At 43.6% G+C, this 24,153-nt stretch overlaps 1 protein-coding gene across 1 annotated transcript in view; it reads right to left on the reverse strand.

The window, feature by feature from the left end:
• Window positions 1-24,153, reverse strand: part of LOC137300371 (uncharacterized) — a 142,433-nt gene that overhangs the window by 98,061 nt on the left and 20,219 nt on the right. The window contains exons 3-5 of the mRNA XM_067969455.1: window positions 22,194-22,220; window positions 14,660-14,686; window positions 158-178 (exon numbers count right to left, since the gene is read on the reverse strand). The gene's annotated coding sequence lies outside the window, so the exon portion shown is untranslated. The remainder of the gene's footprint in view (window positions 1-157; window positions 179-14,659; window positions 14,687-22,193; window positions 22,221-24,153) is intronic.

A 24,153-nucleotide genomic window follows, 5' to 3' on the forward strand; every position in this document is an offset into this window, starting at 1 on the left:
AGGAACCCATTTACATTGAAACAATGTTGGTATCATACTTTCTGAAAGCCTTTGCTATGTGCTATGTTATTTACACTGCAGAAATGCTGGTAGTACACTAATAAAAACCCCTGGCCAGTGGCATGAATTATTAGCAGGGCTTTTCTGTTCTACTTACTTAATTCTAGGTGATTCCAGCCTAGAAAGACAAAAACAAACATCAGAATGTTCTCTGCATTTTCATATCCTGTCATGAACACAAAATTCATCGATAGTTTTAAAAAGGTTCAAATTCTCTCCTTGTCTCTAAAGGGAGCAAGGGGACATTATATTACCTACTAAAGGAAGGTCTTTCTCATTCTTTGAATATAATCGAACGGCCAATTAGATATTGACCACAGACTTACACATTCTTACAGTTGAGTTCAATCTACATTTACAATTAATGATTTCCTCCATCCAGGAGGGAAGAGTGGAGGGGAGGGGGAAATCACTCTCAAATACGATGTCCCTTTAAATTTTCATACTTCATGTCAGGCGGTCCTGCCCCGATCCATGTTGATTCACAGGCTCACTCTGAAGTAGGTCCTTGGTTCTTCTTAGAAACAGCAGTTAGGGATCCTGGAGTCCAGCAAGAGTACTGACTTATGCGGACTGTTGATGCACAGGAGACTACTCAACTGGTGACATAAAATTTTTATCGGCTGGCCTGCTGGTATAACCTACATTTTATTCCATACACTGAAAACAACAAAATCATGAGTAAACTAGGAGGCTTTATTACTCCTGAAATTTTTAGTTATCCATTGTTAACAACTGAATTGCAAGGCAATTGCAATTTCTAGACTTATGATTTTTTCTCAATCATGCCGGCTGTTTATATGTTTTGGGAAGAATACCCGAGGTAAAGCCATTATTTAACAGGGGTTAGCTAACTTGGTAATGGGCTGTTTCTCACTGTATCTCTTGGTGTGATGTAACTCACTGGGGAAAATTAAAGCTCCTTCTACAAATATGGGGGGAGGGGGTAATTTTGACTTTGTACGACAGTGTAAAACGGGCGATAGCGAATCAGCAGCCTGATTTACATCTCTCCCCATTTTTATTTCCATGACTTCAATTGAAATAAAAATTGGCAGAGATGTAAAACCAGCTGGGAAAGTAGGGTTGAGGTCACAATCAGATCAGCCATGATCTTATCAAATGGCAGGGCAGGCTCGAGGGGCCGAGTGGCTTACTCCTGCTCTTAACTTGTATGTTCGTATGTATGTTCGTTGTACCGCCTCCAAGGTAAGTATATCCTTCCTTAAGGATGCCAAAATTGTATGCAGTACTCCAGGTGAGATCTCACTAAAGCCTTGTACAACTGTAGTAAGACTTCCTTACTCTTGTACTCCAATCCCCTTGGATCCAGTAAAATTCTATGTAATTATATGTAACTTGCCATCGTAGGATTACAAACACACAGCCTCTGGGTGACTAGGCTAGTTCCATAATGATTGCACTACTATAACCTTCCATCTTCAAAACAGCTTGCTGTGTTAACTTGACTCAGTATAGCTTTCCACCCTCTGTGTTAGAGGATCATGGGTTCAAGTCCCACTGCAGGACTTAAGCATATTATCTATGCTGACATGCCAGAGCAGAACTGAGGGTGTGCTGCACTGTCAGAGGTGCTGTCTTTTGGGTGAGATATTAAACTGAGGCCCTATCTGCATTTTCAGTTGGATGTAAAATATTCCATGGCACTATATTAATAAGAGCAGGGGTAAAATTGAAACTAAAGAAAAAGGCACATACGAGGTACATAGATAATAACAGAGAGGATGACAAAAGGCAATAGGAAGAGGTTAGAAAAGAAGTCAAAAAAACAATTAGGAAAGCAAAGAGGAACTACGAAATTAAATTATCAAGGAATATGAAAAGAAATAGTAAAGTATTCTACAGACACATAAATAACAAAAGAACAATCAGGATAGCGATAGGGCCACTAAGGGATGCACAAGATAAACTCACAGTAATGACAGCGAAATGGCAGAAATATCGAATAGTTACTTTGCCTCAGTATTTACCAGGGAGACTAACAAGGTGGGCATGGCATTCGAAGAAGAGATCAAAAAAGATATCAAGGCATTTAAGATAGAAAGGGGGGAGATAATTGATAAACTAATCAAACTTAGAGAGGATAAAACCCCTGGTCTGAAGAGATTGCATCCGCACATATTAGAAGAAGTTAGGGAAGAGATAGCAGGGCACTATTACATATATATAAAAATTCGTTAGCAAAGCCAGAGGACTGGCAGACAGTTAATGTGATTCCGATATTTCAAAAAGGAGACAGAACATGTCCAGAGAAGTATAGACCAATTAGCTTAAGGTCGGTAGTAGGAAAGATAATGGAATCTTTACTCAAAGATGTAATACAAAAACATCTAGAAACCAAAAATATAATAAAGAGTAGTCAGCATGGATTTCAGAAGGGAAAGGCATGCTTGACCAGCCTTACTGAATTCTTTGAAGAAGTAACAGAAAGAGTTGATGTAATATATTTGGATTTTCAAAAGGCCTTCAATAAACTATCGCATTGTAGGCTCATAGCTAAGATTAGAGCATGTGGAGTCAGGGGAGAGGTAGCAGAATGGATAGCAAGCTGGCTACAAAACAGAAAACAGAGTGTAGGGGTTAAGGGCAGCTACTCAGACTGGCAAAAGTTGGGAAGTGGTGTTCCACAGGGATCGGTGCTGGGACTACTGTTGTTCAGCATTTACATAAATGATTTGGACTCAGGAATTGGAAGTACAATTTCAAAATTTGCGGATGATACCAAATTGGAGGGTGTAGTTAATACAAAGGAAGAATGTGACAAAATACAAGAAGACATTAATAAACTTGCAGAATGGGCTGTAATTGGCAAATTAATTTCAATAGATGTGAGGTGGTGCATTTTGGTAGGAAGAATAAGAGTCTGAAAGGGATGGAGGAGCAAAGGGACAAATCACTAATGAGGCCATAAAAAAGGCAAACCAAGCACTGGGGTTCATTTCTAGAGGGATAGAATTGAAAAGCAGTGAAGTTTGTTAAACTTATATGGAACCTTGGTTAGACCACATTTGGAGTATTATGCACAGTTCTGGTCTCCATATTATGAAAAGGATATAGAGGCATTGGAGTAGGTGCAAAAAAGATTCACAAGGATGACACCAGAACTGAGAGGATATCAGGAAAGGCTGAAAAGGCTGGGACTCTTTTGTCTAAAAAAGAGAAGGCTGCGGGGTGACCCGATAGAGGTCTTTAAGATAATGAAAGGGTTTGATAGGGTAGACGTAGAGAAAGTGTTTCCACTTGTGGGGAGTCCAAAACTAGAGGCCATAAATATAAAACAGTCACTAATAAATCCAGTAGGGAATTCAGGAGAAACTTCTTTAGCCAAAGAGTGGTAAGAATGTGGAACACACTACCACAAGGAGTAGTTGAGGCAAATAGCATAGATGCATTTAAGGGGAAGCTAGATAAGCACATGAGGGAGAAAGGAATATGCTGATAGAGTTAGATGAAGAGAGGTGGGAGGAAGCTCGTGTGGAGCATAAAAGCTGGCATACATCAGTTTGGCCAAATGGCCTAATTCTGTGCTGTAGACTCGATGTAATTCGATGTAACCAACATCACCAAAAACAGATTAACTGGTCATGTATCTCATTTCTGTTTGTGGGACCTTGCTGTGCTCAAATTGGCTACACATTTGTCTACATTACAAATCACTATCATTCAAAAATGTTTCATTGGCTGTGAAGTGCTTTGGGCTTCATGAAAAGGTGAAAGGCGCAATTTACGCAAATTCTTTCTTTCTTCTTTATTGGCTAACAATGCTCTACAATACTAGTTGACAAGAGTAGTCTGTGAGGCAACTAGCAGTTTCTACCATTTTAACGTTTGCAATTTATGAGCCACAAATCCATATCTAAGTTTTAAAATCCTGTAGCTTACTCAGGAGAATTATATGCTTAATATTGTGGGAACCAGGGAGCAAAGTGGAGGATCACCATCACTGTATGAACAATTCACAGGGCAGCGTGAGACTGACCCACTGATCAACTAGTGCAAATGGAAAAAAAGAGTGAGAAATGAGAAAACAATCAAGAAACAAACAAGATAAAATATCTTACTGTAAAATATCCTCTTTGTTGTAAGACCTAGAAATTAAAATCAGTATCGTCAGAGTTCTACTTGTGTAATTAAACAACCTTGGTCAACAGAAGAGGTTAGAGATAGTATAAAACTAAAAGAAAGGGCTTATACAAATGCAAAGAATGGTGGATATCCCACGGACTGGGAGAGATATAAAGAACGACAAAGGGATTCAAAGTAGTAAGAGTTGCAAAAAGGTACTAAGAGAAAGAACTTGCGAGGGATATCAAGGATAATACTAAAGGTTTCTACAAGTATATTAAGAGAAAAGGGTGGCTAAGGGTAATGTGGGCCCCCTAAAGACAGACACAGGTGATATTGTAATTGACAATAAGGAAATGGCAGACTTGCTAAATAATTATTTTGTGTCAGTCTTCACAGTAGAGGAAAAGGATAAAATTCCAGTGATACATGGAAAACTAAAAATACATAAAAGGGGGTAACTTATTACATTTAATATAGATTAAAAAATGGTTATGGAGGAAATAGTGAGACTGAAGATAAACAAATCTCCAGGACCTGATGGTTTCTACACCTGAGTATTAAAAGAAATAGGTGAGGAAATTGCAGATGCTTTTGTCATGATCTTCCAAAACTGTCCTGATTCAGGAATTGTTCCCTTGGATTGGAAAACTGCCACTGTCACTCCACTATTCACAGATGAACATACGAAACTGACAGGCAGGAAATGACCAGCTGGTCCATCAAGCCTGCCCCACAACATGATGGCCGGAGCATCACGACTAAACACTTCTTCCCACCCACCCCCGCCTCTCCCCTCCCCCACTGCAGCCTGGGAGAGGCAAAAAACAGAGAAAAAACCCAGGGCCAATAAGGGAAAAAATATTCTGGAAAATTCCTCTCCGACCCCCCCTCAAGCGATCAAAACCAGGAGATCACATGGACGAAGTGTTATCTATAAAGATACTTACCTTCAATATGATGCGATCTCTGCCCCAGTTAAGAACTGGTCCAGCTCCTTCTTGAAGGCAGGCAGAGAGCCAGCACCCACCACGCCAGCTGGCAATGCATTCTAGAAGCTCACTACTCTTGGAAAGGAAGAACCGCCTGACATCCTGTCTATTCCTACTCTTCCATAGTTTCAACTCGTGTCCCCTGGTCCTCACCAATCTGTTAAACTGGAATAATCTAACAAAAGGCATGGTGTCCTGCCCTTTAATTATTCCATAGTCCACTATCTGGCTGCCCCTAAGTCTACACTGCTCTAAAGTAAAGGTCCTTTAGGCTATCTGAGTGGCTGTGACTCTTTAAGCTAGGAATCATTCTTGTAGCTCTCCTCTGTACCTTTTCCAAGGCTACTATATCATCCACCATGAAGGGGGGGGGGGGCAAAACTGGACACAATCCTCCAGATGTGGTCTGATCAGCAACCTGTATAGTGTCAAAATAGTGTCCTTTGGTTTATACTGAATGGTTCTATTACTACAACCCAGTACACTGTTAACATTAGCTAGTTTCACTACATTGGTTAGGAATCTTCAGTGATCTGTGCACAATAACACTTAGATCTTTTTGTCTCTCAACCCCTATTAGTATTCTTCCCTGCAAATGATACATATATTCTGTGTTGGCCATACCAACATGCTTGACACTACATTTATATAAATTAAATGCCATTTGCCATTGTGTAGCCCACTCCCCTGTCCTCTACTGTCTTAGCACTTGCACAGATTTTGGTGTCATCTGCAAACTTATTTACCATACTCCCAACACCACTGTCCAGGTCATTAATAAAAACCGTGAAGGGTAGCGAGCCTAGGACCGATCTCTGGGGGACACCATTTGTAGCATGCCTCCAGACTGAACCACATCTGTTGACTACAACATTTTGGCTGTGGGTTTGGAACCAATTCCTAATCTAGCTTTTCAAATTCCTACTGATACCACAAGATTCTAACCTAGTGTGAGGTACCGTATCAAAGGCTTTCTAAAAGTCCAGGTAAGCAAAGTCTACCGGATTTCCCTCATTCACTACCCTAGTGACTTCCTCAAAAAACTTTTAGCAAATTTGTAAGGCGCAACCTATTTTTTCAGAAGCTGGGTGGTGAATTTCTAATGGCCCCTTCCCTTTCCCAGTGATCATGAAGGGCATCTCTTATGATCCCTTCTAGCTTCTTCCCAATAATGGATGTCAGGCTGATAGGCCTGTAGTTCCCTGCCTCTGATTTGTCCTCTTTTTGAAAATAGGAACTACATGAGCTAGCTTCCAGTGTAAGGGAACTATCCCTGACTCTATTGAACTATTGAAGGTACGGGCAGGGGGCTCACAGAGCACCTGTCCCATCTCTTTCATCACCCTTGGGTGAATATTATCCAGACCTGAAGCCTTATCAATTTTGAGCTTTCCTAAGCTATCAAAGATGACATTACTATCTATTTTAATATTAATAGTGCCATTCAATACAGAGCAGCCCCCATCTGGAACATAAGCATCATCGAAAGGAGTATAGACTGATGTGAAATAGAGAATGGTGCAAGAGATAAACTAAGACATATAGACCTATTAGTCCAACAATAGGCACAGTATCCTGCTCTTTAATTATTCCATAGTCCACTATCTAGCTGCCCCTAAGTCAACACTGCTCCAAAGTAAAGGTCCTTTAGGCTATCTGAGTGGCTGAGGCTCTTTGAACTAGGAATCATTCTTGTAGCTCTCCTCTGTACCTTTTCCAAGGCTACTATATCATCCACCATGTAGGGGGGGACCAAAACTGGACGCAATCCTCTGCTGCTAATTAGCTGCTAAGATTCTATACTTGGGTAAGGCCGACTTCAATGGGATGAGACAGAGACTGTCCACAGTAAACTGGGCAAATCTATTAATGGTTAAAACGACTGATGATCAGTGGGAAATGTTTAAAGAAACATTTAATGTGATACAGAATCGGTTTATACCCCTGAGGGGCAAGAACTCTACTTGCCAAAAAAAACAGCCATGGACAACTAAGGAGGTAAGGGACAGTATAAGACATAAGGAAAGGGCATACAAAAAGGTAAAAAATGGCACAGATCCTGGCGAATGGGAAAGATACAAAGATCAACAAAGGGTCACAAAACAGATAGTAAGAGCTACAAAAAGAGAGTATGAAAAGAAACTCGCAAGGGATATCAAAACCAATACGAAGAACTTTTATAGTTATATTAGGAAAAAGAGGGTGGTCAGGTGCAGTGTTGGCCCCTTAAAAACTGAAAGTGGGGATATTGTCATTGACAATGGGGAAATGGTGGACATGTTGAACAATTACTTTGCGTCAGTATTTACAGTCGAAAAAGAGGATAGCATGCCGGAAATCCCAAGAAAACTAATATTGAAAGGGACTCGATAAAATTAACATAAGTAAAGCAACAGTAATGAAGAAAATAATAGCACTAAAGAGTGACAAATCCCCAGGATCAGATGGTTTCCATCCCAGGGTTTTAAAGGAAGTAGGTGAGCACATTGCGGATGCCCGAACTATAATCTTTCAAAATTCTCTAGATTCAGGAACTGTCCCTCGAGATTGGAAAATTTTGCACATGTCACTCCGCTTTTTAAGAAAGGAGAGAGAGGGAAACCGGGGAATTATAGACCACTTAGCCTAACATCTGTTGTGGGGAAAATGCTGGAGTCTATAATTAAAGATAGGGTGACTGAACATCTCGAGAATTTTCAGTTAATCAGAGAGAGCCAGCATGGATTTGTGAAAGGTAGGTCGTGCCTGACAAACCTGATTGAATTTTTTGAAGAGGTGACTAAAGTAGTGGACAGGGGAATGTCAATGGATGTTATTTATATGGACTTCCAGAAGGCATTTGATAAGGTCCCACAGAAGAGACTGTTAGCTAAGATAGAAGCCCATGGAATCAAGGGAAAAGTACGGACTTGGTTAGGAAGTTGGCTGAGCGAAAGGCGACAGAGAGTAGGGATAATGGGAAGGTACTCACATTGGCAGGATGTGATTAGTGGAGTCCCGCAGGGATCTGTCTTGGGGCCTCAATTATTCACAATATTTATTAACAACTTAGATGAAGGCATAGAAAGTCTCATATCTAAGTTTGCCGATCACACAAAGATTGGTGGCATTGTAAGCAGTGTAGATGAAAACATAAAATTACAAAGGGATATTGAGAGATTAGGTGAATGGGCAAAACTGTGGCAAATGGAATTCAATGTAGACAAATGTGAGGTCATCCACTTTGGATCAAAAAAGGATAGAACAGGGTACTTTCTAGATGGTAAAAAGTTAAAAACAGTGGATGTCCAAAGGGACTTAGGGGTTCAGGTACATAGATCACTGAAGTGTCTTGAACAGGTGCAGAAAATAATCAATAAGGCAAATGGAATGTTGGCCTTTATATCTAGAGGACTAGAGTACAAGGGGGCAGAAGTTATGCTGCAGCTATACAAAACCTTGGTTAGACCGCACCTGGAGTACTGTGAGCAGTTCTGGGCACCGCACCTTCGGAAGGACATATTGGCCTTGGAGGGAGTGCTGCGTAGGTTTACTAGTATGATACCCGGACTTCAAGGGTTAAGTTACGAGGAGAGATTACACAAATTGGGGTTGTATTCTCTGGAGTCTCAAAGGTTAAGGGGTGATCTGATCAAAGTTTATAAGATATTAAGGGGAACAGATAGGGTGGATAGAGAGAAACTATTTCCGCTGGTTGGGGATTCTAGGAGTAGGGGGCACAGTCTAAAAATTAGAGCCAGACCTTTCAGGAGCGAGATTAGAAAACATTTCTACACACAAAGGGTTGTAGAAGTTTGGAACTCTCTTCCGCAAACGGCAATTGATACTAGCTCAATTGCTAAATTTAAATCTGAGATAGATAGCTTTTTGGCAACCAAAGGTATTAAGGGATAAGGGCCAAAGGCAGGTATATGGAGTTAGATCACAGATCAGCCATGATCTTATCAAATGGCGGTGCAGGCACGAGGGGCTGAATGGCCTACTCCTGTTCCTATGTTCCTAGATGTGGTCTGACCAGCAACCTGTATAGTGTCAAAATAGTGTCCTTTGGTTTATACTGAATGGTTCTATTAATACAACCCAGTACTATGTTAACATTAGTTACAGTTTCACTACATTGGTTCGGAATCTTCAGTGATCTGTGCACAATAACACTTAGATCTTTTTGTCTCTCAACCCCTATTAGTATTGCTCCCTGCAAATGATACGTATATTCTGTGTTGGCCATACCAACATGCATGTTACTACATTTATATAAATTAAATGCCATTTGCCATTGTGTAGTCCACTCCCCCAGCACTGCTCTACTGTCTTAGCACTTGCACAATGTGGGAATGGCATTAGAATCTCTCATTAGGGACAGTGACACTGAGCACTTGGATAAATATGAACCATGGATTTGTAAAGGGTAAGTCATATCTACTAACCTAGTTGAATTTTTTGAGGTGGTCACTAACATGGTAGATAAGGGAGTGTCTATGGATGTTATTTATAAGGATTTCCAGATGGCATTCAGTAAGGTTCCACACAAGAGACTGTTGGTAAAAATGAAAGCGCTTAGAACTGGAAGCAACATTTTGACATGGGTATGGAATTGGTTAGGAGATAGGAGACAAAGATTGGGGATAATGAGTATGTACTCCAGTTGGCAGAATGTGACTAGTGGTGTCCCCCAGGGATCAGTACTGGGGCCTCAGGTTTTCACTATATTTATCAATGACTTAGATGAAGCAATAGAGAGCCATATATCCAAGTTTGCTGATGACACTAAGTTAGGTGGTACAGTAAGCAGTGTAGATGGGAGCAGAAAGTTGCAAAGGCACATTGATAGATTAAGTGAGTGGGCAAAACTGTGGCTGATGGAGTTCAATGTGGGGAAGTGCAAAATCATCCATTTTGGGCCGAAGAAAGATAGATCAGAATATATTCTAAATGGTGAAAAGCTAGGAATTGTGGAGGAGCAGAGAGATTTAGGGGTCCATGTGCAGAAACTAAAGACTAATAGACAGGTACAAAAAATAATTAAAAAGGCTAATGGAATGTTAGCTTCATCTCAAGGGGGCTGGGATACAAAGCTGTGGAAGTTATGTAACAATAGTATTAAGCTCTGGTTAGACCGCATCTGGAGTACTGTGTTGAGTTCTGGGCACCGGACCTTTGGAAGGATATATTGGCCTTGGAGGGGGTGCAGCACAGATTCACCAGGATGACACTGGGGCTAAAAGTGTTAAATTATGAGGACAGATTGTATAGACTAGGCTTGTATTCCCTTGAACATAGAAGATTAAGTAGTAGTTTACTTTGGTGGTTTAAGATGATTAAAGGATTTGATAGGGTAGATGGAGAGAAACTATTTCTTCTGGTGGGGGGAGTCCAGAACATGGGGGCATAACCTTAAAATTAGAGCTAGGCCATTCAGGGTTGATGTCAGGAAGCACTTCTTCACACAAAGAGTGAAATCTGAAACTCTCGCTCCAAAAAGTTGTTGAGGCTATGTCAGTTGACAATTTCAAAACTGAGATTGATACATTTTTGTTAAGCAAGGCTATTAAGGGATATGGAACCAAGGCGGGTAAATGGAGTTAAGATACAGATCAGCCATGATCTAATTGAAAGGCGGAACAGGTTTGAGGGGCTGACAGGCCTACTCCTGTCCTAATCTCATAGATAATATAACATAAAAAGGTATTAAGCTCAACCTGTCCGTGTTGGTGTTCTTTCCTCCACACGAGCAGTATTCCTAATCCCAAGTGTCCGCCCTGTCCCCATATCCCTTCTTTACTCTTTCCTTCAATCACCTACCAAACTTATTCTGAAATGTTGACGCTGTCTCTGCTTTAATCACTAACACCCTGTAGAGCATTCCATAGCCTCACAAACCTCTGTGTAAAAAGGTTTCTCCGACTTTCTGTCATTTATCTCCTACAATTAATCTTATATCTATGTACCCTAATTCTAGACCCCTCAACTACAGGAAGCAATCTGTTTCTATTTACTCTGTACCATCCCTTCGTAATTACATAAAATTACAAAGCGATATTGATAGATTAGGTGAATGGGCAAAACTGTGGCAAATGGAATTCAATGTAGACAAATGTAAGGTCATCCACTTTGGATCAAAAAAGGATAGAACAGGGTACTTTCTAAATCGTAAAAAGTTAAAAACAGTGGATGTCCAAAGGGACCTAGGGGTTCAGGTACATAGATCATTGAAGTGTCATGAACAGGTGCAGAAAATAATCAAGAAGGCTAATGGAATGCTGGCCTTTATATCTAGAGGACTAGAGTACAAGGGGGCAGAAGTTATGCTGCAGTTATACAAAACCCTGGTTAGACCGCACCTGGAGTACTGTGAGCAGTTCTGGGTACCGCACCTTCGAAAGGACATACTAGCCTTGGAGGGAGTGCAGTGTAGGTTTACTAGAATGATACCCGGACTTCAAAGGTTGAGTTACGAGGAGAGATTACACAAATTGGGTTTGTATTCTCTGGAATTTCGAAGGTTAAGGGGTGATCTGATCGAAGTTTAGAAGATATTAAGGGGAACGGATAGGGTGGATAGAGAGAAACTATTTCCGCTGGTTGGGGATTTTAGGAGTAGGGGACACAGTCTAAAAATTAGAGCCAGACCTTTCAGGAGCAAGATTGGAAAACATTTCTACACACAAAGGGTTGTAGAAGTTTGGAACTCTCTTCCGCAAACGGCAATTGATACTAGCTCAATTGCTAAATTTAAATGTGAGATAGATAGCTTTTTGGCAATCAAAGGTATTAAGGGATATGGGCCAAAGGCGGGTATATGGAGTTAGATCACAGATCAGCCATGATCTTATCAAATGGCGGAGCAGGCACGAGGGGCTGAATGGCCTACTCCTGTTCCTATGTTCCTATGTTCATAATTTTAAACACCTCAATCAAATCACCCCATACTCCCCTCTGTTCTATTGTATGCAGTCCCAATTTTTCAAGTTTTCCTTTGTATTTGTATTTTCTCATACTTAAAGCAAACCAGTTACTGCAGCAAGTTAATACTAAAATTCACAGCACATTATGAAGACTGACTGCTCTCTCAAGTAGAATTGGGAAATGGGAGTGGAAAAGGAGAAAATAAGAAATAAAAAAAATGGGAAATATCTCAACTCTGTTGATTAACTTGATTGTCAGCTCTAGAAATAAAAATTAACACAATGGATAGGAACAAATCAACTATTGATAATCAATTATAAAAACAGAAAATGCTGAAAAGACTCAGCACGTCAGGCAGCATCTGTGGAGAGAGAAACAGAGTTAACATTTCAGATTGAGGACTATTCATCAGAACTGGGAGGTTCTTGTGATGAACAGCTTTTAAGCAAATATAGAGCTGGGGAAAGGGGAGTGGGAAGAACAAAAGGGAAATGTTTGTGATAGGGTGGGGGGAGAAGTGATTAAATGACAAAAGGGATGATGGTACAAGGCAAAAGGGGCTGGTAATGGGACAAAGATGGAAACAAGAAATGGGTCCAGAGGAGGTGTAAATGATTAAAGAAAATGGGAGTGATGGTTAAGATGAAAAGGTTAAAGATAACTCTAGCTGCAAATTACCCATCGGAATAAGATCAATAGGGGAGGCTGACATAAAAAAATAAAAATAAATTCATGCACCCTTGCCCTTTACCGTCCCTCTGGAACCGATGCCCTTTGCTCCCTGTGCCTACACTGCCCAGTCTCCTTCCCCCCAATGGGGACACAGAGTGGGCAGCAACAGCCCTTCGCAGGCTACTGGCAGCTGACAGTGTGGCCGCTTGAAGTTTGTGATACCAGTGACTGGATTGCTCCCTAGGGCAACCAGTGCTCTTTGCTGTTTCACATTTACAAATGATAGGTCTTAACACATGAATAAACTGAATAATTAGTTACTATTGTGTAAAATAGAAAGAAAGAAAGAAAGAAAGAAAGACTTGCATTGATATAGTGCCTTTCATGACTTCAGGACCTCCCAAAGCACTTTACAGCCAATGAAGTACTTTTGAAATGTAGTCACTGTTGTAACCTAGGGAAACACGGCAGCCAATTTGTGCACAACAAACTCCCACAAACAGCAATGAAATAAATGACCATATCTTGAGTCAAATCTTAGGAACATAGCAACATAGGAACAGGAGTAGGCTAGTTAACCCCTCAAGCCTGTTCTGTCATTCATTGAGATCATGGCTGATCTGTGACCTAACTCCATATACCCGCCTTAGCCTTGTATCCCTTAATACCTTTGGTTAACAAAAATCTATCAATCTCAGATTTAAAATTAGCAATTCAGCCAGCAATCTTGCCGGGCGGGGCATCTTGCAGTGTCCGCCGTTAGTTAGACTTTTAACTCCACCTTTTGGCTCGAAAAGTTTTTGCCCTGTAAGTTGCTGGAAGTGCAAGCTGATAACAGCGTGGCGAGGATAACGGAGCATCTGGGACCTGAGTGAATGGCAGGACCAACAATGTATCTCCTTAACCAATGAGATTTAAGGATTGAGAAAGAAACAGAGGAACGACGGAAAAGGAGGGTGAATTAGAGTCAAATCAGGTGCAGAAAGAGAAATAAAGAGAGGGAAAGAAAGATTGGATTAAGAGAGAAAGAATAAAGAGGCAGAAATAAAAAGTAAGAAAACATTTTTTAAATTAAAAATTTTACATTTTAAAAATCTCTAAGAAGAATTTATTACATGCAGGAATGAGATTGAACAGTTTAAATTGCTCCTTTCTGGGCCAGAGTGGTTGATTGGCATTGCAGTAACAATTATCACATCGTTAAAAGGGTACTTACGCTGTTAATCACTGGCCCTAACTTTCTGCAGTGAGTTTAATGGGCAATTAATGTGCAAATCCAACGAGTTCTTAAAAATAACAGGGAAGCTCAGGTTGAGATACCGTCTGTGCAAAGCAAAAGACGGAGCGGTGTAAATCGACCAGCAAGTTCTGAAGATTCGCAACTCACGGCGTAAGTCTTCACCCCCTGAACTTGCTGGCTGATTTGTGCTTTAATAACTATGTGCATCATTAACACGCCGTTATTTTTCCAACAAGATTCGGCCCCATCTGTTTTGGTTGAGGAATAAATATTGCCCAGGATACTGGGGGATCTTCCCAACTCTTCTTCGAATAGTGCCATGGGATCTTTTACATCCACCTGAGATGGGAGACAGGGCCTCAGTTTTAAGTCTCATCCAAAAGACGGCACCTTCATCAATGCAGCACTCCCTCAGTACTGCACAGAAGTGTCAGCCTAGATTATGTGCTCAAGTGTCTGGAGTGGGGCTTGAATTCACAACCATCTGACTCAAAGGCAAAAAATCAATGGAAATGAAAATCAGGTGCTTTGGTGGCTGATCTGAACATCAGATTTACACCCAGATGGCAAGTTGAAAATCTATTTCTATATGAAGGATTGATATACTGCATGAGACTGACCTCCTGAAACTACAGGCTGACAGGGATAAGGGAGCAAGAAATGAGAAAGTGGGAAGAGACAGACAAGAAATTATTGATCTTACCTTGATCTTTCTGCTGCTCGGCAACTCCTAGAAATCAAAACCAGTATCATCAGACAGGAGCAAAGCAATTACTGCAACTGCTTAATATCGAAAGGCAATGACTGTTGATTGCAACTTTTATTGATCTAAATCAACTAATAATGAAAGAAAACGCAGGTTTTTATGGAGCCTTTCATGACCTGAAGACAACCCAAAGCACTTTAGAGCCAATAAAATACTTCTGAAGTGTAGTCAACGTTGTAATGTAGGGAGATGTGACAGCCAATTTGCACACAGCAAGGTCTCACAAACAACAATGAGAGAAATAGTAACTACATCTAACTCTCTCTGGCACACAGTAGTCCTTCAATGTAACACTCTGATATACATCAGCCTATCACCACCAAAAAGCACTGTCTGATGCATCAATCCCATAATTAGATCTCTCATCGAGTACCATTAGCTACGATGTTGCTGAGCAGTTAAAGAAAACTAAACAAAGTATAAGGAAAGCAAACATGGCGTTTGAGAAAGGATAGTGGAAAATAACAAGGGTATCGGCAAGGTATTAGGTTCGGAGAAAACGATTAATCAACAAACAGACAGGATCCTTGGAAGATGTATCAGCACAGGTTATAAATGACAAAAAAATAACTGATCAGCTAAATCGGTATTTTGCCTCTGTTTTCACTTCTGAAGGCAATGGGACAATTCCAGTTTTACAGGGTAGATGTCTAGATAAAATTAGTAAATTAGAAGTGACCTATGAGATAGTATTGGTTAAAGTTAATGGAGCTGCAGAAGCAGATTCAATTTATTCTAGAATGCTGAAGGAAATGGCTAACGTCTTATGTGAGGATTTTGTTGATACTTTCAATAGTTCATTACAGCCTGAGATGGTTAATGAGATAGGAGATTGTGACAGGTGGTCCCTATCGTGCAGCCCTCCCCAAAAGATCCAAATGTTCCTCCTTGAAGGGAATGAGAAGTTGGAGGTTGGGGAATGCACCACCTATGCCCAATATGATGTTATGGGCTGTCTTCTTTAAAAAGAATGGAAGAAGTGTGAATGACCTTCATTTCGTACGAAATGCTGTCAAACCCAGGTATCAGCATGCAGACCATAATGAGGGCGATATCAGGTGAATGAACCATATGAGGCTGAAGGAAGAATGAGGAGAGGCAATATAAATTAAATGGTACAATTTTAAATGATGTGCAGGAACAGAGAGACCTGGGGGTTCACGTATATAAATCTTTGAAGGTGGCAGGACAAGTTGAGAAGGCTGTTAAAAATGCATACGGGATCCTTGGCTTTACAAATAGAGGCATGGGCCCGATATTAGGAAGAAGGCGGGTTGTCAGCAGGGGGTCGACTCGGCGCGTGGGTAACACGCCCAATGAAATCGGTGTGCTCCGCACGTGATCGCAGCCTAATTGAAGGTACTTACGCGTGCTTCCGGGTTTCGCGTTGCAGACCTGCGCAGCGGGCGCACTGCGCACCCGCATCACAGGCTCTCAGTGGGAGGAGCCCTATTTAAAGGGGCAGTCCTCCAATGCTCCTCCTGCAGCAAAGAACCTTATTGTCAGCATGGAGCAGGCCAGAGGCAAGGCTGCTCCAAAGTTTTCTGACTCCTTGCTCCAGGTGCTGTTCGATGGGGTCAGGAGAAGGAAGGAAACGTTTTTCCTATCGGACAGGAGGAAGTGGCCTGCCTCTGCCACCAAGAAGGTCTGACTCGAGGTGGCAGAGGAGGTCAGCAGCAGCAGCAATGTCGCCCGAACCTGGGTCCAGTGCAGGAAGCGCTTTAATGACCTAACCAGGTCAGCCAAAGTGAGTATTTTCCCACACTCCGTCTTCCACATCACCTCCACCACCACACAACTCCTTCTGCACTGCCACCACAACGCTCTCGCATCACTCCTCACATTCACTCAACCATCATCCTCACCTTGCCTGCACTTACTCACCGCCCCAGTTCCCATTCGAACACTACCACGCAGCACAATCCTCATACAATCTCATGGTTATGTCTCACATGCACCCTCCCATGCATCTCCCTCACGGTCACCCTCACCCACACCAATGCATGCAGCGGGTCACTATGCAACCAATCACTCAATCACGCCTCTCTGTGTTTTACCTTGATTGGAGAAGAGATGCCAGAATGCTCGGGAGAAGGCAAGGACCGGAGGGGGCCCACCATACCAAGTGGTCCTAACGGACGTAGAGCAGCAGGAACTAAAAATAAGCCACACGTTGAAATGCCTGTCCGTGGCGGATGCCGAGACTGGGAGCGCACAAGCGGCTGGTGACAGAAATCTAACACTCAGCACTCATGATAGTGAATGATCTTAACATCACTTGGCATCTGCAGCACTTCAACATCTGTCCACATGCTTAATATTGCTTTCTGTTCTCTTGCAGGGCCATCTGCGTCTGCCGTGACTGTGGAGGGCGATTCCTCAGAGGACCTGCCAGCCTCTGAGGGGGCATCGTCACATCTGAGCCAGCCATCCACCAGCACAGATACACACACACCTCGGTGGGTCCCCGTCCTCAGTTAGTTGGGGTTGCACATGGTGAGTCACCATGCACATGTGAGCACGAGCAGAGTCTGGTGGCAGGGGCAGCCGTGGAGAGTCCGCGTCGGTGGGAGCACTCTTCTCCAGGCTCTGCTTAGCTGGACCCAGATGCTGAACCCTGGGGGCCAGCCATGAAAAGGAGAGTCATCGAGGGGCAGCAGCACGTTGCCGACGTACTGGAACAGTTGCCAAGCGCACTCTCTACAATCGCGCAGAGGATGGAGGAGTCCAATTCCTGCATGAGTGGAATGGTGGCACAGGTACAGGAGGGTATCTCCGAGATAGTGTCACAGGGATGTGAAAGCATCTCTGAGATAGTGTCGCGGGTAGGTGCGGGAATGTTTGTGATGGAGGGAAGGCTAGCCTCCATCGAGCATCAAGCACGGCTCAACAATGAGTCCATTCAGGCCCTGACAACGGCCATTCGGATTCAGGCTGAGCAACATTTTGCCGCCTTAAACAGGCTGACAGATATGTTACAACTGGCCTTCCAAGGCTTCACACAAGTCCTCCAAACTGTTGTCCAGCAGGGCGGAAGGAGTGATTTGAGCCTGGCCCAGGAGAGGGATGATGGCGAAAGGGGAAATGGAAGTGGGGACGCCACTCAAAGCGCTCCCACGTCTCACCCGTTGGCCCCCTCTCAACCAGAGCCGCAATGCTGCCTCCTCTCCAGGTGGCCGAGTCTGCCCCTGCACAGGTGCAGGTGGAGCAGTCTTTGGAGGGGCCCTCACGGGCACCGAAACCCAGAGGGTGTCCGTGCAAAGCATCTCATCGGTCAGGGCATGGACAAGAGCAACCTGCCACTACCTCTGATGAAGCCACAGGGGTCAGCACCACGTAGGGGTTCCCGTAAATGTAAGGTGAAGGTTTTGTGAGCACAAAGGGGATGCACAAGGGTGTATGATGGAATGTCATGTTTTTCATTTAGATTTGTTTGTTTTGCCATTCACATTAAATTTTGTTATCACCACCACTGCCAAGTGTTTGCAAATCTTGTCTGGTTTGTGTAATAATTCACTTTCCTGAGGATCACCATGAAGACCCACACCTGATGCCGCCCATTGGGTCACTGCAGAGTGGGTGTAGGTGTATTTGCAGGGCTATTTTGTGCAGACGACTGAGAGATGCCGGCGATGTCCCCCATGGCACCCTGGAAGGATCCAGAGGAAAAGAAGTTGAGGCCAGTGGTGACTTTGACAGCGACAGGTAAGAAGATGGTGCTCGGGCCAGCCGGGAGCAGCTCGGCATCAAGGAGGCTGCAGATGTCCACGACTACATGTCGAGTGACTCTGAGCCTCTGTGTGCACTGCTCCTCAGAGAGGCCCAGGAAGCTGAGCCTCAGTCTGTCGACCCTGTGGTGAGGGTAGTGCCTTCTGCGACGCATCTCTCTCTGCGGTTGCCCTCCCTCCTGCTGTACAGGTGGATGTGTCACAGCACTGTGTTGTGGAGCTCCACGTGTCTGAGGTGGTCGGCATGGCTAGTGAGGCTGGTGATGCTGTTCGTCCTCTGATGAGGTAATGACTGCAGCTATGGTGGTCCCCATCCGCAAGATGTACGTTTGAGGGGGTCCGCAAGGTAGGTAAATGTATCTGCACACCGGGGTTGAGGTTCCAAGTTGGTGAATTTTAGTGTTCGGAGGAGGGTGGTGCAGGCCAAACTTTGTCCAAGTGACAGAGTGGCCTCCTGCAATGAGTGAGGGTTTCACCCCCACCTGTCAAATGGACCTTTGCAGCTCCCACTGGCTGGTGGCTGCAACACGAAAATTGACCCCATAGAGTACAAAAGTAAGGAAGTTATGGCAAACCTTTATAAATCACTGGTTAGTCCTTAGCTGAGTGTCGAATTCTGGGCACCACACTTTAGGAAGGATGTCAAGGCCTTGGAGGGTGCAGAGGAGATTTACTAGAATGATACCAGGGATGAGGGACTTCAGTTTTGCAGAGATAATAGGGTAGCTGGGATTGTTCTCCTTAGAGCAGAAGAGGTTAAGGGGAAATTTAATAAAAGTGTTCAAAATTATGAACTAAAATACAGAAGGGTTGGTAACCAGACGATCAAGATTTAAGGTAATAGGCAAATAAATCAGAGGGGATATGAGGAGAATTTTTTTTACACAGCGAGTTGTTATGATCTGGAATTCACTACCTGAAAGAGTGGAGGAAGTGATTCAGTAGTCAGTTTCAAAAGGGAAACCACCTTTGGTTTCTCTGCTTCGCCTGCTGGTTTGTGGTTCATACTTAACTGCCCTCAGAAGTGCATCAAATTGCTCGTGGTTCAAGAAAGATGCCCACTACCAACTAGGCTTGTCAGTGATGGTCATGTCCCGAGAATGAATTTTAAAAAAGAGCAGCGATATATGAAATTTAATGAAGACAGGTGTAACGTGCTATACGTATTGTAAATTTGTATTCCATGAATAGTGTGGAAATAATTGAGGATGAAGCTGAATGAGACCTAGGTGCCTTAGTAGACTCAACACGTCCAACCAATGTGGAACAGCAATCAATAAAACCAACAGATTACTGAACAACATCGTCATAACAGTAGAATATACATCAGAGGAGGGAATGATCAAACTTTACAGTGCTCTAGTCACCAGACTTTGGCCGACCACCTGCTGAAGTTACAGTGACAGAGCCAGAAAATCCTGAGGAAATTCACCCCATGGTCAGTTTTTCTGGTGCTGGCCCACAAATTAACGGATTTATTAAATTTAGTTTCACAGTTTGTCTTATGTTAGGATTACAAACTCACAACCTCTGGGTTACTAGATCAGTTCCATAATGACTGCACTATTATAGATTTGCATCTTTAAAACTGCTTGCTGTGATAGCTTGGCTCAGTGGTAGCTCTCTCAATAGAGGGTCATGGGTTCAAGCCCCACTGCAGGACACATTGGTCTAGAAATTAGGTCACTTAGCACCCATTTTTTTAGGCACTAGATGGCCTCCCAAGACCCCAAAAAAACAGGCAGGGAAGGTGCACACTTTCTGACCAAAAGTGCACCACCCACCATATTGGGTAAGGACAAACAAGAGGCATCCTTTACCCACGCAGGCTTGAAGTGGGCATAAGGCTGTTTGCATATACAAATAAGAGGCCTACTGCCTGCTACAGGTCCTCGTTGCAATATTGGTTTGCACCGAGGTAGCCGGCTCCCCCCTCCAAGGCCTGCGTTCCCCCCCAACACTAAGGCCTGCAATGTTCCTCTGAGGCCTGCGATTCCCCCTTCGAATCCCACGATCACCACCCACCCCGTGCCTGCAATCCCCCCCACGAGTCCAGCAATCCCTCGAGCCCCGCAAATTCCCCCGAGCCCCACGATCCACCCCGAGGCTTGTGATCGTCCCCAGATAATTGCGATCCCCCCTCCCGAGGCTTGTGATTCCCCCCGAGGACTGTGATCCCCCCTTTATGACCTGCAATCCCCCCTCCGAGTCCCGCGATCCCCCCGAGCCCTGCAATTCCCCCCGAGTCCCGCGATCCCCCCCACCCGGAGCCCCACGATCCCCCCCGAGGCTTGTGATCGTCCCCAGATAATTGCGATCCCCCCTCCCGAGGCTTGTCATTCCCCCCGAGGACTGCGATCCCCCCTTTATGACCTGCAACTCCCCCTCTGAGTCCCGCGATCCCCCCGAGCCCTGCGATCCCCCCGAGTCCCGCGATCCCCCCCAGAGCACCGCGATCCCCCCCGAGGCTTGTGATTGTCCCCCGATAATTGCGATCCTCCCTCCCGAGGTTTGTGATCCCTCCCCGATACCTGTAATCTGCCCCCTGAGGCCCACGATCCCTCCCCCTCAACCGGCACTGTGGGCCACTGCGGCGCCGGCATCAGCTAGAACCTCCAGCACTTACCTGTGAGGCCTTCTCCTGCAGTGCCGGCTCTATGTCATTGAGGTTCAAGGCCCAGTAATTGGGGCTCTTCACCATTTGTGCGCAGGGTAATTATCCGGGGGGAGGGGGGTGGGGGCATTTCTGTCCGATTATCTTTTCCAGAGTGACATGTCAGCGCATTACTGAGGCTGTGACATTAAACTGAGGCCCTGACTGTGTGTTCAGGTGGATGTAACAGATCAATTTCACTATATAAATAAGAGCAGGGGTGTTATGCTGATGTCCTAGCCAACATTTACCTTTTAACCAACATCATCAAAAACGGGTAATAGTGACTAGGCTTCAAAAATACATCATTGCCTGTAAGGTGCTTCGGGCGTCCTGAGGATGTGAAAGATGCTTTTCAAGGAAGGTCTTTCTTCTTTATTGCGCTAACAATGCTTTGCAATATCAGTGCCAAGGGCAGTCTGTGAGGAAAACATCACTTTCTACCACTTCAATGCTTTCAAATTATAGGCCTCAAAACCATATCTTCTTAAAAAAAATCCTTACACAGGAGAATGATATGCTTAATAATGTGGGAACCAGGGAGCAAAGTGGAAGATCACCATCACTGTACGAACAATTCACAGGGCAGAGTGAGACTGACCTGCTGATCAACTACAAGAGGAAGGGCAACTGGGAACAAGGACTGAAAAATGAGAAAATAATCAAAAGACAAACAAGCTAAAATATCTTACTGTAAAGTATTCTCTTCATTGTATGACCTAGAAATTAAAATCAGCCTGTCAACTCTGTGTAAAAAGGTTTCTCCGTCTTTCTGTCCTTTATCTCCCATATTTAATCTTTTATCTCTGTCCCCTCATTCTAAACCCCTCAACTACATGAAGCAATCTGTTTCTACCAACTCTATCTCATCGCTTCATAATTTTAAACACCTCAATCAAATCATCCCATAATCCCCTTTTCTATTGAATGCAGTCCCAATTTTTCAAGTCTTCCTTTGTATTTGTATTTTCTAATACTAAAATTCACAGCACATTATGAAGACTGGCAGTTGTCTCAACGAGAGGAGGAATTGGGAAAAGGGTGTGGAAAATGAGAAAATAAGAAATAAAGAAAATGGGAAATAACTCACCTCTGTTGATTAACTTGATTGTCAGCTCTAGGAATAAAAATTAGCATGTTAGGTAGGAATAAACCAACTACTGAAATCAGTTTACAGCAAACAACAGCAACAATAACAGTTTGCATTTATATAGCGTCTTTAACATAGTAAAAAAGTTCCAAGGCACTTCACAGGAGCGTTATCACACAAAAATGTGACACTGAGCCACATAAAGAGATATTAGAACAGGTGGCCAAAAGCTTGGTCAAAGAGGTAGGTTTTAAGGGAGAGAGACGGAGAGGTTTAGGGAGCGACTTCCAGAGCTCAGGGCCTAGGCAGCTGAGGGCAACAGGGCGGTCAATGGTGGAGCGATATAAATCGGAGAAGTGCAAGAGGCCAGACTTGGAGGAGCACAAGGATCTCGGAGGGTTATTGGGCTGGAGGAGGTTACAGAGATAGGGAGGGGCGAGGCCATGGAGCGATTTGAATACAAGGGTGACGTCTCATTATTACTCTCTGGTACATAACAGGGCTGGAAAGGCAATAGCAGGGGCCTTAGTGCCATCACTGGAAAATGAGATACAGAGGTTTGAGGCTTGCAATGTACCCGTGATGCTCAGCAGGCCCAAAAGGGGAGAGGAACAGGCACACAATTTTTGTGCTAGGTTTATTAGGCTCCCAAGTTCGACTTAAATGAGTCAGCTACCCCGTAATGTGTGACTGATGTGTCTCAGCAGCACTCTAGCTGCAAAGTGCCTATTGGAATGAGTGCGATAGGGGATCCTTTCATAAAAATTTTAAAATTTCAGGCACCCTTGTCGTTGCCCTCCCCCTGAACCTGTGCCTTTTGCTCCCTGTGCCTAACCTGTCCGGTGTCCTTCTCCCCACGGGAGGAAAGTGCCTGACACACGATGGACAGTAACATCACTTCACAGGCTGCTGGCAGCTGACATTGTGACCACTGGCACTCAAGGCATGTTCATAGAATCATAGAATCATACAGCACTGGAGGCCATCGGCCCATCACGTCAATGCCGGCTCTTTGAATAGCTTTGAATAGCTTCTATAAATATGTCAAGAGAAAAAGATTAGTGAAGACAAATGCAGGTCCCTTACAGTCAGAAATGGGGGAAATTATAATGGGGAACAAAGAAATGGCAGAACAATTAAAACACATACTTTGGTTCTGTCTTCACAAAGGAGGACACAAATAACCTGCCAGAAATGTTAGGGAACCAAGGGTCTAGTGAGAGGAGGAACTGAAGGAAACCAGTATTAGTAAAAAAATAGTGCTAGGGAAATTTATGGGGCTAAAGGCTGACAAATCCCCAGGGCCTGATAATCTACATCCCAGAGAACTAAAGGAAGTGGCCCTGGAAATAGTGGATGCATTGGTGATCATCTTCCAAAATTCTATAGACTCTGGAACAGTTCCTACAGATTGAAGGGTGGCAAATGTAACCCCACTATTTAAAAAAGGAGGGAGAGAAAAAGCAGGGAATTACAGACCAGTTAGCCTAACATCAGTAATGGGGAAAATGCTAGAGTCTATCATAAAAGATGTGATAACAGAACACTTGGAGGACATTAATGGGATTGGACAAAGTCAGCATGGGTTTATGAAAGGGAAATCATGCTTAACAAATCTACTGGAGTTTTTTTGAGGATGTAACTAGTAGAATAGATAGGGGGGAACCAGTGGATGTGGTGTACTTGGATTTTCAGAAGGCTTTTGATAAGGTCCCACACAAGAGGTTAGTGTGCAAAATTAAAGCACATGGGGTTGGGGGGAATATACTGGCATGGATTGAGAATTGGTTGACAGACAGGAAATAGAAAATAGGAATAAACGGGTCTTTATCTGGGTGGCAGGCAGTGACTAGTGGGGTACCGCAGGGATCAGTGCTTCGGCCCCAGCTATTCACAATATATATCAATGATTTGGATGAGGGAACTAAATGTAACATTTCCAAGTTTGCAGATGACACAA

The sequence above is a fragment of the Heptranchias perlo genome, chromosome 31 (assembly GCF_035084215.1).
Source record: "Heptranchias perlo isolate sHepPer1 chromosome 31, sHepPer1.hap1, whole genome shotgun sequence".
Lineage (NCBI taxonomy): Eukaryota > Metazoa > Chordata > Chondrichthyes > Hexanchiformes > Hexanchidae > Heptranchias > Heptranchias perlo.